Source organism: Trichechus manatus, unplaced genomic scaffold (assembly GCF_000243295.1).
Source record: "Trichechus manatus latirostris isolate Lorelei unplaced genomic scaffold, TriManLat1.0 scaffold00013, whole genome shotgun sequence".
NCBI lineage: Eukaryota > Metazoa > Chordata > Mammalia > Sirenia > Trichechidae > Trichechus > Trichechus manatus.
The window spans coordinates 11,804,714-11,828,940 of NW_004443949.1; positions in this window are offsets into that span (position 1 = coordinate 11,804,714).

Sequence of the window (24,227 nt, forward strand, 5' to 3'; positions counted from 1 at the left end):
AGACTATGTCTCACATACTTTGGACATGTTATCAGGAGGGATCAGTCCCTGGAGAAGGACATCATGCTTGCTAAAGTAGAGGGTCAATGAAAAAGAGGCAGACCCTCAGTGAGATGGATTGACATAGTGGCTGCAACAATGGGCTCAAGCATAGCAATGATTGTGAGGGTGGCGCAGGACTGGGCAGTGTTTCATTCTGTTGTACAAAGGGTCAGTATGGGTCAGATCTGACTTGATGGCGCCTAACAACAACAATAAAAAACAAAAAAACAAATCTGTTGCCACTGAGTCAATTCTGACTTATATCGACCCTGTACATACTATACAGCTACAGCTACAGAGATCAATTACAGCCTGGTACTGGTGAAACAATAGACACACAGACCAATGGAATAGAATTGAGAGTCCAGAAACAAATCCACACATCTATGGTCAACTGATTTTTGACAAGGGTGCTAAGTCTATTTGGTGGGGGAAAGAACAGTCTCTTCCATAAGTGATACTGGGAAAATTGGACTTCCACATGCAGAAAAATAAAACAGGATCCATGCATCACACCATACACAAAAACAAATTTAAAATGGATTAAGGAACTAACTGTGCAAACTAAAACTATAAAATTCCTAAAGAACAAGCGGGGGTAATGCTGTCAGGCCTAGATTTCAACAATGGATTATCTAATATAAAAACAAAAGCAAAACAGCAAAAGACAAAACCAATAAATGGGACCTCATAAAATTAAAAACTTTTGTTCTTCAAAAGACTTTACTAAAAAAGTGAAAAGACAAGCTACCGACTGAGAGAATACCTTCATAAGCCATATATTCAACAAGAATCTAATGACAAAAAAATATATAAAACTTTGACAACTTCAACAATGAAAAGACAAATAATCATAAAATGGGCAAAGAACTTGAATAGACAGATCACCAAAGAGGACATTCAAATGGCCACTGAACACATGAAAAGATGCTCAGTGTCATTATCCATCAGAAAGATGAAAATCAAAGCCACAATGAGATACCATTTCACTCCCACTAGGATAGCCAAGATTAAAAAAAACAACAAATGTTAGTGAGGACGTGGGGAAATCAGAACCCTTATCCATTGCTGGTGGGAATGAAAAATGATACAGCCAGTGTGGAAAACAATGTGGTGATTCCTCAAAAAACTAAAAATAAGACTACCATGTGACCCAGCAATTCCATTCGTAGTATATACCCAAAAGATTCGAAAGCAGAGATTCAAAAAGAGGCTTGTGCACCAATGTTCATTGCAGCACTATTCACAATAGCCAAAAGCTGGAAACAACCTAAATGTCCATCAACAGATGAATAGATAAACAAAATGTGGTACATACATAAAATGAAATACTACTCAGCCAGTAGGAGAAATGAAGTCTTGATACATGTTATAGTATGGATGGATCTTGAAGACATTATGTTGAGATAAATAAGCCAATCATAAACGGACAAATACTGTATGACCTCACTTATATAAAAAGACAAGAAAACACATATAGAGACCAAGGTTTATTAGTGGTGACCAGGGGAAAGGAAAAAGAGGGCTTAACGGAGATGAAATTGTTCTTTTTTTAATAGAGCTTTATATGTATACGCTGGCAATGAAATGCAATAGAAATTTGCTAAGTCATCTTCAGAAAAATAAACAAGCATTTTTAAATGTCTTAAATGCTGCATAGCATTTCTTTTCCTTGAGTTAATATTTCAATTTCACCAGCCCCACGATCTTTTTCCTTATGTATTACATATTTGGTACTTCAAAGTCCTAATTACATTCATGCTTCTTTGAACAGTTAAAAAGCGCTCTAACAGTATAATTATGTTTTTGAAGTGAGTTATCACCAGAGTCATTTATTAGTAAAAATCACATACGTTTATTGTAAATTTTAAAAAATATTAAACAAAAAGAAATTTTGTATTGGAAATAAAAACAATGAGGCTTTTTTAAACTTAGTTTGTATAACCTGGGTTAGATATTATTTATCACTAAAATTAAACAAAATTCAAAACCAATTATCTTTCTAGTTTTCATTTTTATAGGTATAAGTACTGACAAAACTTGTTTAAATAAATAAGTGGTTGAAAATGGAAGAAGTTGCAGTATATCTTACTGTTATGCAATCTTTGCACTCCAGTTTAGATGTCAAAAAACCAGTAAAGTATATAAATATATATATAGAGAGATTTATGTCAAGGAAATAGCTCACGCAATTGAAGAGGCTAAAATGTTCCAAGTCCACAGATCAGGGTAGAGGCCTCTCCCAGTAGCCAAAGAAGATGGTGAACCCAAGGTCGGCAGGTCGGAGAGGGGCTCCCGCTCACAAGCTGTGAAGGTCAGTGAATTCCAAGATCAGCAGACAAGGCAATCAGGTTTCTCCTGATTCACATAGCTGCAGGGACTGGCAAACCCAAGGTTGGCAGGTTGGGAACCGGACTCTTGTTTGCAGGCTGAGAAGTTCAATGAATTCTGAGATCAACAGATAAGCTGCTAGCTCAAGTCCCATGAACCAGAGGTGAGAGAACAAGCGGCAGCTGCTGAGTCTGGAACAAGCCAGAAACCTTGTCAAGGCGAGCAGGCAGAAGGTAACCGGCGAAGTCAGAGAGATGAAACTGAGAGGGCAGTGAGCTGCCACAGGCCCCGCCTCCACCAGTACCACTCAGCAGATTCCATCATGGGGGTGAACACAACATTATACAACTACTAAAACACTGAGAATAATGGTCTAGCCAAGTTGACATACAATCTTAACCATCACACCATCCTTGCTTTTAAGGAGCATTCTGGCTGTACTTCTTCCATGACAGATTTGTTTGTTCTTGTGGCAGTCCATGGTATATTCAATATTCTTTGCAATACTGTAATTCAAATGCATCAATTCTTCTTCCGTCTTCCTTATTCATTGTCTAGTCCTCCCATGCATATGAGGTAATTGAAAATACCATGACTTGAGTCAAGTGCACGTTAGTCCTCAAAGTGACAACTTTGCTTTTTAACACTTTAAAGAGGTCTTTTGCAAAACATTTGCCTAACGCAATACGTCATTTGATTTCTTGACTCCTGTACCTATTGATGTTGTTTATGGATCTAAGTAAACTGTAATCCTTGACAACTTCAATATATTCTCCATTTATCGTGATGTTGCTTATTGATCCAGTTGTGAGGATTTTTGTTTTCTTTATGTTGAGGTGCAATCCATACTGAAGACTGTAGTCTTTGATCTTCATCAGTAAGTGCTTTAAGTCTTTGTCATTTTCAGCAAGCAAAGTTGTGTCATTTGCATATCACAGGCTATTAATGAATCTTCCACCAATCCCGATGTTACATTCTTCATATATACAGCTTCTTTGATTATTTTCTCTTCATACAGATTAAATAAGTATGGTGAAAGGATACAATCCTGATGCACACATTTCCTGATTTTAAACCACGCAGTATCCCTTTGTTCTGTTCAAATGACTGCCTCTTGGTCATGTATAGGTTCCACATGAGCACAAGTAAGTGTTCTGGATTTCCCATTATTTGCAATGTTATCCATAATCTGTTAGGACCCACACAGTCGAATGGTTTTGCCTGGTCAGTATAACACAGGCAAACATCTTTCTGGTATTCTCTGCTTTCAGCCAAGATTCATCTGACATAAGCAATGGTATCCCCTGTTCCATGTCCTCTTTTGAGTCCAGCTTGAATTTCCGGCAGTTCCCTGTCGATGTACTGCTTCAACTCTTTTTGAATTATCTTCAGCAAAATTTTACTTGTGTTTGATATTAACGATATTGTTCAATAATTTCCACATACTGTTGGATCAACTGTCTTTGGAATGGGCACAAATATGGATCTCTCCCAGTCAGTTGACCAGGTAACTGTCTTCCAAATTTCTTGGCATAGATGAGTAAGTGCTTCCAGAGCAGCATCCATTTGTTGAAACATCTTAGTTGGTATTCTGTCAATTCCTGGAGACTTGTTTTTCTCCAATGTCTTCAGTGCAGCTTGGATTTCTTCCTTCAGTACTATCGATTCTTCGTCATATGCTACCTTCTGAAATGGTTGAACATTGATCAGTTCTTTTTGGTATGATGACTCTGTGTATTCTTTCCATTTTCTTCTTATGTTTCCTGTATCATTCAATATTTTTCCATAGAATCTTTCAATATTGCAACTTGAAGCTTGAATTTTTTCTTCACGTCTTTCAGTTTGAGGAATAGTGAGCCGGTTCATCCCTTTAGGTTTTCTAACTCCAGATCTTTGCACATTTCATTATAAGACTTTACTTTGTCTTTTCAAACTGCCCTTTGAAGTCTGATCAACTTTTTTCTTTCCTCATTCTTTCCACTCTGTTTAGCTATTCTACATTCAAGAGCAAGTTTCAGAATCTCTTCTGACATCCATTTTGGTATTTTCTTTGATTCCTGTCTTTTTAATTATCTTTTGCTTTCTTCATTTATGATATTCTTGATGAAATCCTCCAACTCATCTGGTCTTCAGTCATTAGTGTTTGATGTGTCCAGTCTGTTCTTCAGATGGTCTCTAAATTCAGATAGGATATACTCAAGGTTGCACTTTGACTCTCATGGACTTGTTTTAATTTTTTGCAGCTTTATTTTGAACTTGCATAAGGGCAATTGATGGTGTGTTCCGACTGATGATATCGAACTTTTCCATTGTCTCTTTCTACAGATGAGGTCATTTGATTCCTGTGTATTCCATCTGGCCATGTCCACATGTATAATTTCCATTTATGTTGTCAAAAATTGTGTTTCTAATGAATAGGTCGTTGGTGTTGAAAAATGTTATCATGGGATCTCTGTCATCATTTCTATCACAAAGGCTGTATTTTCCAACTACTGGCCCTTCTTTGTTTCCAGCTTTTGTAGTCCTATCACCAGTAATTATCAATGCAACTTTATTGCATGTTTGATTGATTTCAGACTGCAGAAGTTGGTAAACGTATTCAGTTTCATCATATTTGGCATTAGTGGTTGGTGCATAAATTTGAATAGCGGTAGTATTAACTGGTCTTTCTTGTAGGCTTATGGATATTACCCTATCACTGACAGCGTTGTGCTTCAGGATACATCTTGAAATGTTCTTTTTGATGATGAATGTGACACCCTTCCTTTTTCATTTGTCATTCCCAGCATAGTAGACCACATGATTGCCTGATTCAAAATGGCCAATTTCATTCCTTTTTAGCTCACTAATGCCTATGATATGTATCTTCAAGAGTTCAATTCCATTTTTGAGAATTCCAATTTTCTTAGATTTGTACTTTGTACATTCCACATTCTCATTATTCATGGATGTTTGCAGCTGTTTCTTCTCATTTTGACTTATGCCACATCAGCAAATGGAGGCCCGGAAAGCTTTACTCCATCTGTGTCATTAAGGTTGACTGCACTTTGAGGAGGTAGCTCTTCCCTAGTCATATTTTGAGCACCTTCCGAACTGAGGTGCTCATCTTCAGGCACTATGTCAGACATTGTTCTTCTCCTATTCATAAGGTTTCCACTGGCCGATTTTTGCAGAAGAAAATCACCAGGTCTTTCTTCCTAGTCTATCTTAGTTTGGAAGCTGTGCTGAAACTTGTCCGCTATGGATGACGCTGCTGTATTTCAAATACAGGAGGCATAGCTTCCAACATGAAAGCAACGTGCAAGCCACCACAGCATGACAAACTGACTGACTTAGTGTTTGTTAATAACATTAGCTGAAGACAATCTCTACCTACATTTTGTTGTATTTTTTTCTAGGCCCTTTATTACTGTCAGAAAATCAATGTTACTTTGAGAACAGGAGCTTTTTTCAAATGATGCCGTTTTCTTAACTGCCCTCTGCTTACAATCTGAGCTTCTTCCATTGAGTTTCTCATACTATCAATAATGTTTTTCCTAATTACAAAATTAATTCATGTATTTTAAAAGAAAATTTGAAATATTCAGGATAAAATAAAGAGTGCCTTCAATAAAAGTTAAAAATAAGCCATTGGACTTAATTCATTAAATTAGAATGTCTATGGGAATTAACACACAGCAGCGTATTTTTTCCACACATATCTTTTAATAATATCACTGTCATTTCTTCTTAAAAATTAATAATAAAAATAATATTGTCACAATTCAGGTTTCAATAAAAATCTAGTCATGACTACTTAACTTTATTCCCATGTCTTGAAATTTAGCTATTTTCACTGTTAAATGTCTTGATAAATATTGACAAGTTTCCACTTAAATCAAATAAAATGTCCCCTTTAGCAATATATAGTAATGTTCACTTACCTTCAACTTTATGAGCATTTTAACTTCTTATCATTTGACAGGTAAACAATAATGATACAAACTGATATTGATAAACTTTCCTTAATTTAGCTACATGATGTTTAACAATCCATTATATAAATTCAAATAAACAAAGTTCGAGAGCATTTCCTGAAAAACGTATCAAATCAAACGCATGTACCTATCTCTACGCCTCTGGAATACCGTTAAACAGTCACAATGAAGTATTATGTTAATTAAGTGTGGCCAGATCATTGAAAGGACTCACAAGAATGCACAGACTATAGTCATGTAAGACTAATAAAGATAAAAGATACAGTACTATAAGAGAAAGAAAGTACAACCCAGGATATACAGGTCCGCAAACTTTCAGGGTCTTTTCTCTATGAATAGGAAGTGCTTCATATCTGGATTATGAACCACCAAAATATGCACAAAATATCTTGATTTCATGAGAGTCCTCACAAAATTTACAACTGGGCCTGGCCTGCTGGTTACAAAGCTAAAATCAGGCTCCAAAATTGGTTAAACTAGCTGTAAATGATCAACGTATGCATCTTCCCCAAAATGTAGACAATCTACTATTGGGGGCCTCTAGGGATCTTTCAAACTTTAAACAGCTTACTATAAATCTCTAACTAGTACATTCTTATCTTAGCCAAGAGTCTATATTAGACTTCCAGGTGTCCTCAGGAGTATCATAGAACTATCTCAACCCAGTTGAAAGATACTATGCTTTATACATACACATACATGCATACCATATACATACATACCTACTGTTTAGGACATTTACTAAACTTTTATTAGGATTTTTTCAACCATTATTATTCACAAGAAAAATTAATTGATGCTTTCTTTTTTTTGCATGAGCTTTTCTGATTTTGATAATGCTAGACTCATAGAAAAAGTTTGGAATCAGTCCTTGATGTTCAATTGCTAGAAGAGTTTATGTAGCATTGGTATCATTTCTTTCTTAAATTTTTTGGTAGAATTCATCCTTGAAGCCATCCTGGCCTCATGTTTTCTTTGTGGAAAAGTTTTTAACTACAACTTCAATGTATTTAATAGATATAATATATGCTTCCTCTTTGGTAGCTTGTGTATTTCAAGGAATTTGTCAATTTCGTCTAAGTTGGTGTATGTTTTTCTGTGTATCATATTCTCAATAATAGCAACAAAAATAAAATAAATAGATAAATAGATCACTTGAACAGGTATAAATATGATCAATTGATTTTCAACAAAGTTGTCTAGTCGATTCAACAAAGTATAGTAATTCAAAAATTATGCTGAAAAAATTCAATAGTCATAGAATAGGTAAATAAACAATTAAGCTTCAACTACTGGAATAAATCGTATAGAAAATGGATCATGAACCTAAATGTGAAGACTAAGTATATTCAACATTAGTAAAAAGTGTAGGACGCAATGTAGTGAATCTTCAGCAAAAATTTCTTAAACATGACCAAAAAATACAAAATAGAAATAAATTTTACTTCATCAAAATTATAAACATATGCTCTTCAAATGCACTATTAATTTAATGAAAATGTGAGGCATACACTGGGAGAAGATAATGATAATTTCAAAATATATATCCAACAAATGGCTTATATTTTTGAAAAAAAGATTATATCTAACAATTTTGTAAAGAATTCTTTCATCAACTTTAAAGTGATATGTATGAGATATATGATATATGTTATATAAATAAGTGATTATGTCAAAAGGTAGAAGAAGCATCTTGTAGACCCTTGAGATGCATTCCCTTTTATATCAGAAACACGATAATAACGTACATCAGCACTGCTACTGTTTAAAACAATACTTGACTATCTGGCCAACACTATAAGAAAATATAAGTAAATAAAGAGGTATAAGGATAAGAACAGAATGCATAGAACTGCTGTCATGTGTTGATGATATCAATATAATAATGTATCAGGGTAAGTTAATAGAATCAACAGACAAAATATTAGAACTAATGTTTTGTTTTAACATTATAAAATCAATAGTAATCTTTATACCAAAAATAACTACCTCAAATATATAACTAAAAATAAGAAAATAACCCAATTGCAACAAATCCATAAAATATTATGAATTATTATAACTAGAAATGACATGATTTTTAAAAAATCTAATAAAGTAGATAGAGGGGATTGGAATAAATGGTATGCCATTCAATACTATTCAAATGAATATTTCTCATAAAAATGTAAATTAAATTATTATTTCCAAATTCATCTGTAAAATCAATGTAATTCCAAAAAAAGTCCGGCTGCATATGTTGAGAAATTGTATAAACATACCTGAAAGTGTATATGTAATAAGAAATATTTATAAATAATAAAGACAAATTTGAACATTAAAAGTAAAGAAAGTAGACTTGCCCTACCCTATAAATATTTAACACACATCAAGGCTATGCTAACAAAGCAGGGCATTATAAATGCACAAAACAAACAAACATAATTCTGTCATGTAATATATTGATTATTCAGAAAAAATACATAAATATACGGAAGTTAATATTTCCTTAGAGAAAAGATAAATTTTGTAGTAGATGTATTAGGAAAATTGTATCGCTATACAGATACAGATAAAAATGAATCCTGGACTTAAAAATATATACAAAGGTGGACAGCAGGTGGATAGATGGATTACAACTTTAAAAGTAAAATGGAAAATTATGAAAATGATGATGATAATAATAATAGCTAACATTTATATAGCTCTCACTATTGTTATGAAAAATTATCGAAAACTTGAAAATACGGTAAAGTGGATTGCGGATACACATTTTAACGGAAGCAATGTTAACAGAGCAAGCCAAGCGTCCTTTAATTTTGTACATGTAAGGGTTGGTGTTTGAGCTTGCTATTTACTACACCATTAGAACCCAATCTATGAAGTTATATACGAAAGTGTCGATCTTAGTCCAGTAGAAAAGATAACACAAAAAGTTATTGTTTTATTACCCCCAGGACATAAACAGTTTTGTATATACTCTAACAATCTTAATCTAACACTCCTTGTTTTTTCAGCCCTGGTGGCACAGTGGTTAAGCATTCTGCTGCTAACCAAAAGTTCGGCAGTTCGAATCCACCAGCTGCTCCTTGGAAAACTTAGGGGGCAGTTCTACTCTGTCCTATAGGGTCTCTATGAATTGAAATTGACTCAACAGCAGTGGGTTTGATTTTTTATTTTATAAATACACAGTTCCTAAAAATACTCTTTGAAATAGCCTCACCACACCATTTGCTTCCTCATTAATGAGTTTATAAATCTTTGATGTATTTTAAGCCTATATTCATGACAGCCATGTTTGGACACTAATACAAACATATATATTTTCACACAATAACTCTATAAGGAACATATTATTTTTGTCATGTTAATTTTCCACGAGAAAACTGAGGGGCAGAGAAATTTAGGCACATGGAGATTAAACATCTCGCCTAAGTAAAAACATAGGATTCAAACCCAGGCAGTTTGGATGCAATTTGATGATTTTGACCAATACACTCTACTGAATTTTATGTAGAATGTGTTTGAGATAGAAAACTCCTTAAACAAAAAAATCAAACCTCAGCCATAGAGAGAGAAAAAAAAAAAAGTATGATTTAACCAAAATTAAAAAAAAAATGTTCCAAAATATAGATGGAAAAAGTTACAAAGCATATCAGAAAATGAAAGAAAATGTTTTTAGTCTCTAAAGTGACTGTAGACAACTATCTGGAATACAGAAAAAAGCATTACAAATTGGTCAGAAAAATACAGGAACTCTAACTGAAACGTGGTAAAGTATATGCACAGATATTTTACAGAAAAGAAGCAGCAACATGTCAACAAACATAAGAGAACGAATGAAAATTCGTTAGTAATTAAATAAATAAATTTTATGCCAAAAGTGAAATATTATTTTACACCAATTAAGACCAAAACACCAAATCAAACCTGTTGCTGCTGAGTCGATTCTGAATCATAGCGACCCTAAAGGACAGAGTAGAACTGCTCCATAGGGTTTCCAAGGCTGTGATGTTTACACCATATATATAGTAATAATATATTTATATTTTTCCTTAGGTGTTATCTCATTTTCCTTTATATTAATCAGTCAATATTTTTTTTAACCTACCATATTAACATGTTTGACTCTCTCAGACATCTTTTCTTAGAATTAAAGTGTGTTCTTGGAACTGACTTTAGTTTCCTGTCTAACAGTTGCAGCTACCACATTTGTACCACTTTCTGCAACCATCAACATTCATTCATTCATTCATTTGCCAAAACTATCCCATACCTAGCACACATTCTGTGAAAGATGCTGAAGGAATAAAAATGTCCCACTGAACCTTGCTGGGATAAGTTCTAACTGTTCTTCCCTTCCACATTTATTAATCTGAAATCGACCAAACCCAGTTTAGTAACCACAGCCACGATTTAAAGGTCTCTGCATCCTGCCCAGTAAATAACACAACTTCCGTTTCCCATAATCTTTCAAGAATTTGAAGAGTGAAAATATCTCAGAAAAAAACTGAAGTTTGACAGAGGTCGGAGTTTCTCTAATCTGTTGTATAAACTCTTTAATATTTTTGTTCTCCTGCAGAAGTCATCTTGATTGTTCCCACACTGTCATGTTTCAATAAAAGTTGAACTAACAGCTTTTGATTGGTGTGGTCTTTCCATAATTCTTAATAAGAGAAATGTGAAGTCTTATAGAGTTCTGAAGTAACACTGGCTGAATGAATTCTGTTAAAATATGTATTTACAGATCAAACAACAACTGCTTATTTTAAATATATATTCTTCAGAATTTTGTTATTAGACAAGTTAATTTTTCTAAAACATGTTAAAAATATCACTGTATTTCAAAAACAAGAACTCTCAGGAGAAAAGATTTAGGACAAATAACATTTGAAAATGGTGTACTGATACAAATATTAATCATTTTTCATAATCAACTAGGTCTATAAACATAATCCAGCATATCTGCATAACATTAAAACAATAAACATTGAGTTCTTAATATACTTGACAGAACTATTATTTTAAGTACATACTGTGACTAAAATCCCTTTGAACTCAAACTAGGGATTTGTTATTGTTCTGTTGCTGATGTAGGCTGTTGTGCCAGAGCCCAAGGGAGGAACTGTTATCAAAACACATTTCATATCCTGTGAAATAGGGTGCAGAATTCAAATAGCTTTTAAAATAGAATTCATAGCCTTAGGTTTCTTGTTTGCTTTTCAAAGTATACCTTTATACCTTTATACATGTCTCTGCTATTTTGCTCATGTTAATTAGAGTGAAACATTTTTAGAAATAGTGCCACTGGGTGTGAGTAAAAGGTTAATCAATTCCCCAAAGCAAACGTGAAAAGGAAGATTCCAGAATATTTCCAGAGTTTTATCTCCTGTTTTTCTCAACTTGTTCTGTTTCTCGTTCCTCTTTGTTTATCGTCCTTTGTGGTACTCAATTATATTTTCTGTTGTTATCATCTCTAGTCATAGATTCCTAGCATTTATTTTGATTGATGCCTTGATCTTATCTACAACTCTGAGTTTACTTGGAATCTTATTTGAAGTTTATGAATATTATCACTTCAGGGAGCCTTGGTCTTGCTTTCAAAACTTTTTTAAATTTTTATTTTATTTACTTATTTTTAAATGGTGTTAATTTTGGAATGGTTTACTTCTCCACAATCAATAATCAGATCAAGTGCTTAATTACGTAATGCTTTCTAAAGGCAAATATTTGCTTAGATACTTTTGATTTACAAGTAATAATCACTTTAAACAATGTATGCTTCCCTTCATTTTAACCTAACTTAAGAATGTATTCTAATAAGTGTTGTATGAATGAATAATATCATTATTTATGATTAAGTTACATTCTCTTGGTATTTTTAAAGTTTCTCTGGATCTTAAAAAATAAGTGTATTCTTATGCTTTGTAGCTGTTTCAACTGAGGGTAAGATAATAGAGACTAAAGATACTGCAGCAAGTTACCAGGCATTGCACTTAATGTATCTGAGCCTGAATTTTCTCATTTTTAAAATATTAACATTGACTTATGTTACTGTTCTATATGTTATCATTTAACCATGGGCATGGTTAGAAGATTAAGAACTTTTATGGATTTTAAAGACAAATTACTTTCGACTTGAATTAAATACTTAATGGAAACTTCCATTAATTGAGATTACAGTATAATGCACAAATGTTAAAATGCTGATGTCTGGTAATCTGAGATAATTTCTTAAAGTTAAGAAAAATGAAATCATGAAGAAAATAAAGCTGGAGGAGTTGGGGAGAGGTGCTGTTTTCTGTCCTTTTTTCCCCTAACATTTCTGTGTGACACACACTATTCTAGGTGCTTTGTCTAAATTAACCCCTTTAATCTCTACAGTAACTCAAATAGATGCAGAAACTGATACTCAGAAAGACTAAGTAACTTGTCCAATGCCACACAGCTAGTAAATAGGGAGGGGAGATTCCAAACCCAGGATCCTTGGCTCTGCACTCAACAACGAATAGTTACTGTTAGAGTCAAGCAACGGGTAGGTGTCATGCTTTTTCATAGGGAGGCAGAAGCTTTCATTCCTTTTACACGATGCGTGTGAAAGTGGGGGAAAAGAGCTTACAATTAAGCCTTAAATGTAAAACCAAAAAAGAAAGGAGCCTGTCCTATTAATGTGAGTGTTACTGGGGAGAAATCAGAGAAAGAGCTATCAAGATTGCAAAACTTCTCTCATCAGTTGCCATTGAGTTAATTCTGACTCATGGTGACCCTATGAGTAGAACCGTGCTCAGTAGATTTTTCAGTAGCTGGATTTCTGGAAGTGGATCACCAGGCTTTCCTTCTGAGGTGCCTGTGCATGGATTCATACCACCAACTTTTTGGTTTGTAGCCAAGCACTTAACTGTTTGCATCACCCTGGGACTAAATAAAGTTTAAAGAGTTTAAAAAGTTCGAAGTAAAGATTGGGTATCTCTCTATCAAGAAGAAGCATCTAAATGAGGCTGAGATGAGTGAAGTTCTAACCTGTCAGGAGAAAGGAGTCATGAAGACACCTCTGGCTTAAGTTGCAATGATGGAAATATATTGAAAATAAAAATTTTGGTTCAAAAATTATTATTTTCTTCTTATTAAAGTATCATTAGATTAATGTATTGCTTTAGGATATACTGATCAATCCCGGAATATAAATTACACACACCACTGACAAATACTCACACTGAAGAAGCGACCAAAGAAAGAAAGAAGAGTTTGCTCCTTGTGGTTGTTGTTAGGTGCCATCATGTCACCTAATGTCTACTATATAACATTTTGCTCCCTGACATGGTATTTAGAAAGAAAAGCTAGGTTTTCAAAAATATGTTGGGAGAGTTTTTGAATAGTGGAGAGTACCGTCATCTTTATTACAGATTTACACATGTTCAAGAAACTAAAACCATAACCCAAAACCAAACCAAACTAAAACCATAACCCAAAACCAATTCTGACTCATAGCAACCCTATAAGACAGAGTAGAACTGCCCCATAGCGTTTCCAAGGAGCAGCTGGAGGATTCGAACTTCCAACCTTTTGGTTAGCAGCCGAACTCTTAACTACTGCACCACCAGGGCTCCTAAAACCATAAGTTTTGTTAATTATGCTATGCTGTTGTTTACTAAATATCTATCACATGATAGATATTTCACCAGAACGTCAGTGAAACGCACCAACGTGTGCACTCACTCTTACAATGGTAAAATGAAGCAATCCATCTAAATTATTCAAATAAGAATCAATTTTTAATCTCCTATCTGCATTCTGATTGCAGTTAGTCTTAGCATAGGAAGACACTCACTAGTATGGCTGAAAGATCAATTGTACATGCATTTGAAAGTCCTAACCTTGATCCATGATATTAATTTGGTGACCTTGCATCAGTTATTTAATCTGAAGTCTTTATTTCTAAAACATGTAGAATCATAATGACTTGCCACTCATAGTGTTGTTTTCAGGATCAAATGAGATCACATACATTTAAGTGATTAAGTAAAATCATGTATTTTGAGTAAGCTATATACACTATACCACTAAGGGGTGTTAATAATGCTATTCACTGTAAAGATCAGCTCATCCAAAGAGAAAGACTGCAATGGACAAAATTTTATCTAAATTTATTTTCATATAAATTTGGGAATTTAAATCATCTCTCAATAAAAATGTTACTTTCATTTTTTGAGAATTTTTACAGAATACTTTCCTTGGGACATTTGATTAATATTAAATTCACACCACCAATCTACATCATCTATTTAGTCCTTCCTACAAATGTTTGAGTATAATTTCCTCAGAAATATACAAAATATACTGTTTACCAGTTCTTACTATTTCAAAATAATTATCTATCCATATTAATATGATATTTTAAAAATTAGTTTAATTTGCAAGCATTAAATAGCTATAATTTTGTTTCTAATTTTAAAAAAATTAGATAGGTAGATATATAAATCCATTGCCACTGAGTTGATTCTGAATCATAGTGATCCTATAGCTCAGAGTAGAACTGCCCCACAGGGTTTTCAAGGCTGTAAATCTTTATAAAAGCAGACTGCCACATCCTTCTCCTATGGAGCAGGCTGGAATGGTAGGTTCGAATTACCGACTTTTCAGTTAGTAGCCAAGCACATAACCACTGCGCAACCAGGACTCCTTGGATGGATGGATGGATGGATGGATGGATGGATGGATGGATGGTTGGATGGATGGATGGATGGTGCATTGCCACAATGCACACTACAGGAAAGATGTACCATAAGTTAATTTCATTGATATTGCACTGTCATTATTCATAAATTACTTTATTGAAAGCAGTTGTTCATTCTCACGTTCACCATTAAAACAGAAAGCTAGTAATGAAAATACTTTTCTTTATGGCTGAATGTTGTGGATATTCTGCTTAAATGACAATGTTCTATAAGTCAGATTAATTTTTGACTGTCAGTAGTCTAAAATTAAATAAAGCAAAACTCAGAAAGATGGAAAGATAAAACCATGTCACAGCAATATGATTTTTCTCCATAAAGATATGTGATCTCTTAGGAGGTTAAGTTTGAAGAAATACAAAAGAGAAAACAAGAAAACATTATATGAAATGGTTAAACTTTGTTAAATTATTAAAATACATATCTCCAACTAGTACAGAGGCCACAACAATGGGCTCAAACATAGCAGTGATTGTGAGGATGGTGCAGGGCCAGGCAGTATTTCTTTCTGTTCTGCATAGGGTCGCTATGAGTAGGAACTGACTTCATGACACCTAACAGCAATAACAACAGTACAATAATAGTAATTTATTTTGATAATGTTGGGAATACACAGTACATAAACTGATACTATTCTAAGAAATGTATATGAAGTTTATTTGAAAGAATAAAATAAAACACACATACAAACATGGCATTATTATCTCAATGAAAATAATGACAAATGCACTGAAATTTTGATCAGAATAAGAGTTCCTGCTTTAATTCTGTCTCAGGAAACATCAATTAACTCCTATAAGTTTAAATTTTATTTAGGGGATATAATACCTATACACATTATAGGGTTGCTACTAGAATCAATGACACAATGATTTTGGAAACTCCTTTGTAAATAATAATATTCCCTGCAAATATAAGAGATTATTATTTAATTATTCTTACAAAATACATTATGTTCATTTTTGTTCACAAAATATAAAAAAAATAATAAAGGAACCCTATGATAAATTTGATTGAAAGCATTAGACACACTATGTGTTTGAATGATATGAATTAAGGAGTGTAGGTAGTCTCCGACTTATTACAGAGTTCCATTACTGTGACTCTGTTCTAAGTCGGTTCTGACATAAGTGGGCAAAGATGTCATGTGGTATGCATAGTAAGCCCAGTGGAAGAATCATAAGAAGGCCATATCATCTGAAGTATAAAATTATCTGCCTTTTTCAAATTAACTCATAAAATCCTACTGAGTGTCATTGGATATGGAACACCTGATCATGGGATACCAACTCGCATTGAGGTCAAAATATCAGAATAGTCAATACAGGCTGGGTCCCATCTAACATGTCAAGTCACAAGATTGGCTTGGACCAGCAACAATACATCCTAAGATGGAAGTACATCTTAGACTGAACAGGTAGAACCAGAGGACATGGAGAACCGCATGAGTAGGTAGCCAGACTCCATGGTACTCTTGCACCAGTATCTCTCACTCAGTACATGCCTATGGCTATATGGAGGATTCCTTAAAACCAGCTAAAGAAAAACAAAAGTAAGCCCAAGCTTAGTTTATGGATGTATTGGCTCAATAAAGCATTCAAGCTAGAAATAAAGTAAAACTTCTCCACAACCTCACTCAAGGAAGCCGTTGAAAGGAAGTCAGAAGGAAAAATTCTCTCCATGGGTAGAAATAGTCTAGTTTGTGTGGAAAGAGAAGAGGCCTGTGGTTATAACAAATATAGCCTGATGGACCATAGCAAATATCCTGGCCAGCTCATCAGGAAGTGGAAGGGAAGAAATTGAAAGATCAGGGACAAGGAGATCTGTGGTAGAGGCTTAAGCAGGGACACATGTGAGTGTAAAGATGTGTAGCTTGCATTTTAACACCCACCAGACAGCATCGATATCAGAAGAGATACTAAATAACAAATCAGAAAACAATGTGGCCAATTACTGTAAGCCAGATTCTGTCATTAATCATCCCAAATCTGGTAGAATATCCACATACATAACCACAATGGGAAGGTGAATCAACAGCGTGGACTCCCACTTATCACAGCTGATCTAGCTCCTGCAGCACCTGAATGTCCATCAACAAAACTATCAGGAAAAGAACAACAGTAAACACCTGATGTGCCTATATTACTTGAGGAGACCTACTGGAACCTTGGGGAAGAATTGACTATCTCATTCTCCTTCCATCCTTTAAGTACCAACAGTTTGTTCCTATGGGAATAGAGCCATACCCTGGGTATGTGTTTTTCTTTCCTGCCTGCATGGCCTCAACCAACACCACTGCCCATGGGCTTCCAGAATGTTTGGGCCCTTGTACAGGATACCACATAACATCATTTCAGACAAAGTGATTTTCTTTACAGAAAGGCTAATAAAATAGTGGACCTATGACCACAGCTTCTATTGGTCATATTGCATTATCACACCTCCCAAAAGCTACAGGCCTCACCTGCTAAAGGGACAAATAACTAATGTGCCATTTTATAGGCAATACTCTCTGCATAAGTGGTACAGTTCTCCAGGCTGCAATATATACACTGAATGAAATAACATTATAGGCAGTGCATCCTCAGTAGGAAGGATGCACAGGTCTGGGAACCAAGGAGTGGTCCCACTTTCCATTATTCCCAATGAGCCCTGAAGGAAATATATAGTTTTTAATCTTGCAACTCTTCTCCTTGTAGGTTTATAAGTCTTGGTCCCCAAAGTTAGCACATTTTTTCCCGAGGATATAGGAAATATCTCATTGAATTAAAAGCTATGGATCTTGTCTGGACACTTTGGGCTCTTCCACACTGTTGTTCTTGTTAGGTGCTGTCGAGTTGGTTCTGACTCATAGCAACCTCCATGTACAACAGAACAAAACACTGCCTGGTCCTCTGCCATCTTCACAGTCATTGCTATGCTTGAGCCAATGTTGCAGCCAGTGTGTCAGTCCATCTCATTGAGGGTCTTCCTCTTTTTCTCTGACTCTCTGCTTTACCAAGCCTGATGTCTTTCTGCAGGGGCTGGTCTCTCCTGGTAACAGGTCCAAAGTATGTGAGATGAAGTCTCACTATCCTTGTTTCTAATGAGCATTCTGGCTATCCTTGCTTCTAATGAGCATTCTGGCTATCCTTGCTTCTAACGAGCATTCTGGCTGTACTTCTTCCAAGACAGATTTGTTTCTTCTGGCAGTCCATGGTACATATTGCACACTGGATCCAGAGATGTCTTCAATCATTAGGAGTAAATAGCACTGGTATTATACAATAAACTCAGGGAAGAACACAAGTGTTCCACTTAGGAAACTTTGCAATCCTTTGGCTGAGAGTGGCTGTAAAGGAACACATAAAGTAATTTCTGACTTAGAAAAAGAATCATGTCTGGGTCATGTCACAGTGTAATTTATTTCTTCTAGCAAAAGTGGTAAGCTGAAGGAGGAGAAGAATTTAGAATATGCAGCAGAGGAGGGAGACAATGAATATCAATTGTGCCCCTGAAAACATCCTCACAGTGAGAGCTATAGTTCTTCTCACTAAAACTAAGTTTCTCCTTAGGAAGAGAGATACAACAGAATCTTGATGGACGTTTTCTCCAAATATATGTAGATAAGTTGATCTGTGTGGTGCAAATAGTGTACACTGGTGGGCACGGAGATGCACTGCCCATAGCCTGCTTCAAGGAAGGGATTATTGCCCAGCAGAGACTGCAGTTGGCAGACCATTCCCAGCTGTGAGCTCTCTCAGGGTCTGTCACAGTTACAGAGAGCTGCCTGGCTAAGGTCACACTCTTCCTTTGGCAAGAATGCATCCAGTGTTGGTGCAAGGTGAGGGCCCGGACACCTGGTCGTTTGGTCTGATGGAGGAACTCTCTAATGGAAGGTACTCCACAACTCTCTAGTAGGTGCACCAATACTTTGTCAAGCCAGCGTTGTCATTTGTCATCTCTCTCCCCCTAATTCTGCTTTCACTACCTTCCTTTCACAAGTTTTGATCTCCACTAAACAACTTGTACACCAAATACAGTCTCAGAATCCACTTTTGGAGAGCTTTATTTGCACCAAACTTTGTAACACATCAGCTCTTAGAATTTGGAATTAAATTTTAGTTATTACTTAAATATCTGTAGTAGAACTAATAAATATCAGAATACATATATGATGAAATTAATACAATAGAGGTGTTCATCCTTGAAAACATACAAATTTTAAGAGACATAAACCTCTCAAGTAGGGAATAGAAAAGCCTAAGAAACGAGAAGGATGTAGATTTAATCCTGAGCCGTGAAATATTTTAGCGCATTAATGATCTTTAAAATTGTGCAGTTAAAACAGTAATTTTTATAGTAAACAGAGTAAATACAGAATTAAATGTACCCTAATATTCTACAATTAATTAATATTAAAATTATTTATGTCTAGATTCATAAAATATGGGCACTAAGATAAAAAATTATATGTACATAAATACCAAAGAAACAAAATAGAATTCTCAATTAGATTATTAAGTTCACAGACTTGCAAGAGAGTCAAATCTTTTGGAAAATAAAGTATTTTGAAAATAAATATGTCTTTGTTACTGTTTCAATTGTCAGTCTAAAGACTACATATTAGATAGGTTTCCTGGTCTTTAGAATAAGTATATAAGTTACTTTGGTGAGTAAACATTTTATAATTATAATAGTTTAATCTGAGTTATATTGTATACATAACTATTTCTAAACACATTAATTATATGAGAAATGATAAGAATTATCTTGTTAATATTTTCAAAAGTTTTAATACAGTTTTGATCAACATGGTGGCTCAAAACTCTTTTCCTTAAATACCCATCTAAGGAAGACTAGTTCTGCATAAGCCACTAAAAGTATAATTCTGTAAGGGAAATAATCTCTTTCTGCCATTCTTTATTCTATTATTCAATGACTTATTAAGACTATGTTGAATGAGAAAGTACTTGACGATAAAAAAAGATAATCTTCAGAAAAATGAAAGTTTACTAGTCTCTAAGGACAGAAACCATGTCTGCATTTCCACATCAATGTATCTGTAGTAGATTAATGTTACTTGTCTACTTAACAGTTGCTTTCCCTACTTTTTCCATGGGTATCACACTCACATCTTTTTCAAGTGGTCCCTCAGTGAGAACCTCTTCTCAGAAAAGGAATCATTTCCCAGCCTCAGAAAATGAACGTGGTTAATTTAATACACTCTGATGATTTTATTTCCTTTAGTAGTGATCTGTTTAGGGATAAACATATGGCAAGATAAGGGTCAGTATATTTGAGGGAATGTTTGTTGGTAGGGAGTGCTTCTGTGGAAAGTTTTCTTCTCTGATAAAAACCAGATCAAGAGAAGAAATGTCCCAATTCTGTCTTTAGACCTGTTTGTGTGACAACATAATGTCCACAGCTGTCATAGCTATCTTCTGCACCTGAAATATATCATGCTGAGGATAGCAGAACAAAAAGATGGAAGGCAACTGAGTCTTTATTAAGTCATTTGACTATTGACATAACAAACTATGAAATTATCCACCTATGGTCTTTTTGTTACATATCATATATTCAGACTAATTGTATGTGTATATTTACTTATAGAAATATTATGATTGACAAAGTAAAGCTAAAACTGACTTAAGTAAAGTGATAATTTATTGATTGATATAACTGAAAATCCCAAGGGAAGGACAACTTTCTATCTCCAGCACCACTGGATCCAGAACAAAACTATCTTTTTGAATCTCTTTTGCTTTCTCCATCATTAGCCTCCTATCCTCTGCAAGGCAGACTACTCCCTTCTGGTTACAAGATGATTGTTAGCAGCTCCAAAAAAAATATTTCCGTATCTCTCAGAAACATCTCAAGAAATACAGAAGACCTTCCCAGATTGCACAAGCAATCTAGTAGGTTTGAGTCTCATTTGCTGATGGGTTTATTTCAGGCGCATGTCCATCCCTGACCACTCACTATTGCCAATGTGGGAGGTAAAGTTTGACCAGTTCTAGGTTGGATGACAGCCACTGGAGCTAGGGAAAGAGTCATTTTATTCAAAATGTGTTGATAAAGGGAAGGATAAATGTTCTTCCTCAGAAATTTGTGTTGCTATACCCAGAATGGAGCCCTGGTGGTACAGTTGTTAAGAGTTCAGCTGCTAGCCAAAAGATCGGCAGTTTGAATCCACCAACCTCTCCTTAGAAACCCTATGGGGTAGTTCTACTCTGTCCTATAGGGTCACTATGAGTCAGAATCAACTGGATGCCAATGAGTTGTTTTTTTTTTAATACCCATAATAGGAATTTGGTACTAGAAAGGCCAAAAAAGAGATGCTTATTAGACACTCTTATTTTTATTAAAAAAGAAATATAGTTTAAAATGGATAAAAAATATACCTAACCTATCAAAAATAGATTCAGCACTTGACTGCATAAGTAATATATTTATTATTTACATTCACATGTGAAATAGCAAATTATAGAAATATTTAAATTTAGCATAAATCTGAGTTTGAAGACTTTATGAGCCTAAAATACATTTACTATTTTACAATTTATATTAAATTATTTATGCTAGATTAGTTTAGTGTGGAATGATATCTGTCATAATCATGCAAAAGAAACAATTGTATTTACACTGACATAATTTTTAATTTTGTATGTTTTCATCATTTGAACCTGTAAACTTATCTTAAAATGACTCTATTGTCAAGATCACACATTAGTAAAAAAAAAAAAAAAAAAAAAAACACATTCAATACGTTATTTTGTAAACAATTCTATTCTATTCTAATCAGTATAGCATTATTGCTTTAAGAGTACATCTTTTTATATAATGAAACTATGGTCTTTGTAATTACAACTAAGACAGTATGTGTGATCTTTAAGGTTGTGTGTCAGCTTGGCTTGGCCATGATTCTCAGTGGTTTGACAGTTGTGATGTAGTTTGGCAGTCATATAATAATGTGATCACCTCTGTGATGGGATGTGCTGTGAGGAGCCAATCAGTTGAAAGGCAGTTTCCTTGGGGTGTGGCCTGCATCCAATATAGATGGGCAAGGCTCGTGGGCTTTTTCTCACCTGGATCCTGCAGCTGGCTCCTGTTCGTCTGACATCCAATTATTGGGACTTGAGCTAGAAGCTTACTTGGCAATTTTGGAATTTGTCAGTCTCCCCAGTCTGTGAGCCAGTGGCCTGCCAGCTTACCTGTCGATTCTGGGACTTGTTGGCCTCTGCAGCCTGTGATCCAGAGGCCTGTTGTCTGACCTATCAATCTTGGGTTCACCAGCCCCTGCCGTTACGTGAGTGAGGAGAAGCCTCCAGCCTGACCCATGGACTTGTGACTTCCCAGCCTCTACAGCCACATGAGCCATTTCCTTGGTATAAATCTATCTCTTTCTTGCTCTCTCTCTATATGTACACATTTCACTGGTTTTACTTCTCTAGAGAACCCAGCCTAAGACAGGATGTTATTATGGAAAGCAATAAAGCAGCAATTCCAGGTTTTATTTAACTTTTTACAACATTTTAGTTGCATTTAAGGTTCTGAAGCCAAAGGTATTAAATTGCTTTATCATTATAACTCTTTTTTTGATAAAAATATATTTTTAATCATCCAGTATGTTCAAGAACTACATGTTATTATAAATACAGCAAGAAGTTGAATAGTAATAGTCATACGGGGTCTTGCTTCCCATTTTTGGTGTATTTATATCACATACTGGGAGAAAACTAAGCATATGCTGTGCTATCAAAACCAAAGCAATTCTGGAGGAAATTACCACTTTAGGAGAGAACACAGATTGTCATGGGTTTTGATTGCCATATTTAAAATTCAGATATGATTACAAAAATTGACAAAATGAAATGATGAAAAATATCATGCACCTAAAATAAAACACAAGAATTATGGAAAATAGGGTAAATTAACAGACCTTTTTATTTAGCTCATTGACATGATTTTACAGATTTTCTCTACAAGTTTGAAAACAGTAATTAAAAGAATATATTATATTACATATTGATTTTTTAGGGCAAAAGGCTATCTAGTAAAAATTTAAGTTTCCACATTTAAAAATGTCACATGCAGTGTTTAGATTGCTTTTATCTATGGGGAAAACAAACAAACAAACAAAAAACATGGCACATGGAAGGGCAGAAATATATGAAAGGCTAAAAAGTTGTATTTATTGTTTTATTTTAGATTGTACAGTTTCTGTAGTAGAAAAATTGAAAATTGAAGTTGGTTCATCCAGACTATAGGTCTGTCAAACTTCATAAGAATACAGTTTTTCAGGAAAGATATTGTGATGGTTAATTTTATGTGTCAGCTTGGCTAGGCTATGGTTCCCAGTGGTTTGCCCAAACACTAGTCTAGTTGCTGTTCTGTAATGTAAAGTAATGTAACACAATGTAATTGCATTATAATCGCATCTATAATCAGTTGAAAGTTAGTTTCGTTAGGGTATGGTTTGCCTCCAGACTATCAATGTGTACTTAGCCAAAACTTGCTCTTTCCCTTCACTCTGCACTGTTTTCCTTGCCTGGTATAAGGATTTTGGAATCTAAGCCTGCATAATCTCCAGAATATGGTCTGACCTAAGGATTTTGGACTTGCCAGCCCTACAATCACATGAACCAATTGCCGGAAGTACTTCTCTCTCTCTCTCTAATGTGTGTGTGTGTGTGTGTGTGTGTGTGTGTGTGTGTGTGCGCGCATCTGTGTGTGTCAATTTGGCTAGGCTATGGTTCTGGCTATACTTATATACCACTGGTTCTGTTTATCTAGAGAACCCTGAATAAGACAGATGTATTTCCTCCTTTCAAAGGAAAGAAAGGATATACTGGCATAGACTTCTCCCTTGCATATAGATTTAAACCAGTAATTAAAAACTCTGTACCAATAGTAATTTTAAAATGCAACACTAGAATAATAGCTAAGTTCTTCTTTTTGTCATTAGTGTCTCTTTGTTTAGGCAGTCGGTCAAGGTTTAGTGTAATGTGGTCTCGATTTCTGAAAGATGTGAACATATGTCCCAGAGTCAGAGAGTGTAATCTTTTTCTTTTTTTAATGATATAGGATTACCTTTAAAGATGTATGTATCCAAGAAATTCAAGCTGGATTCAGAAGAAGACGTGGAATAAGGGATATCATTGCTGATGTCAGATGGATCTCG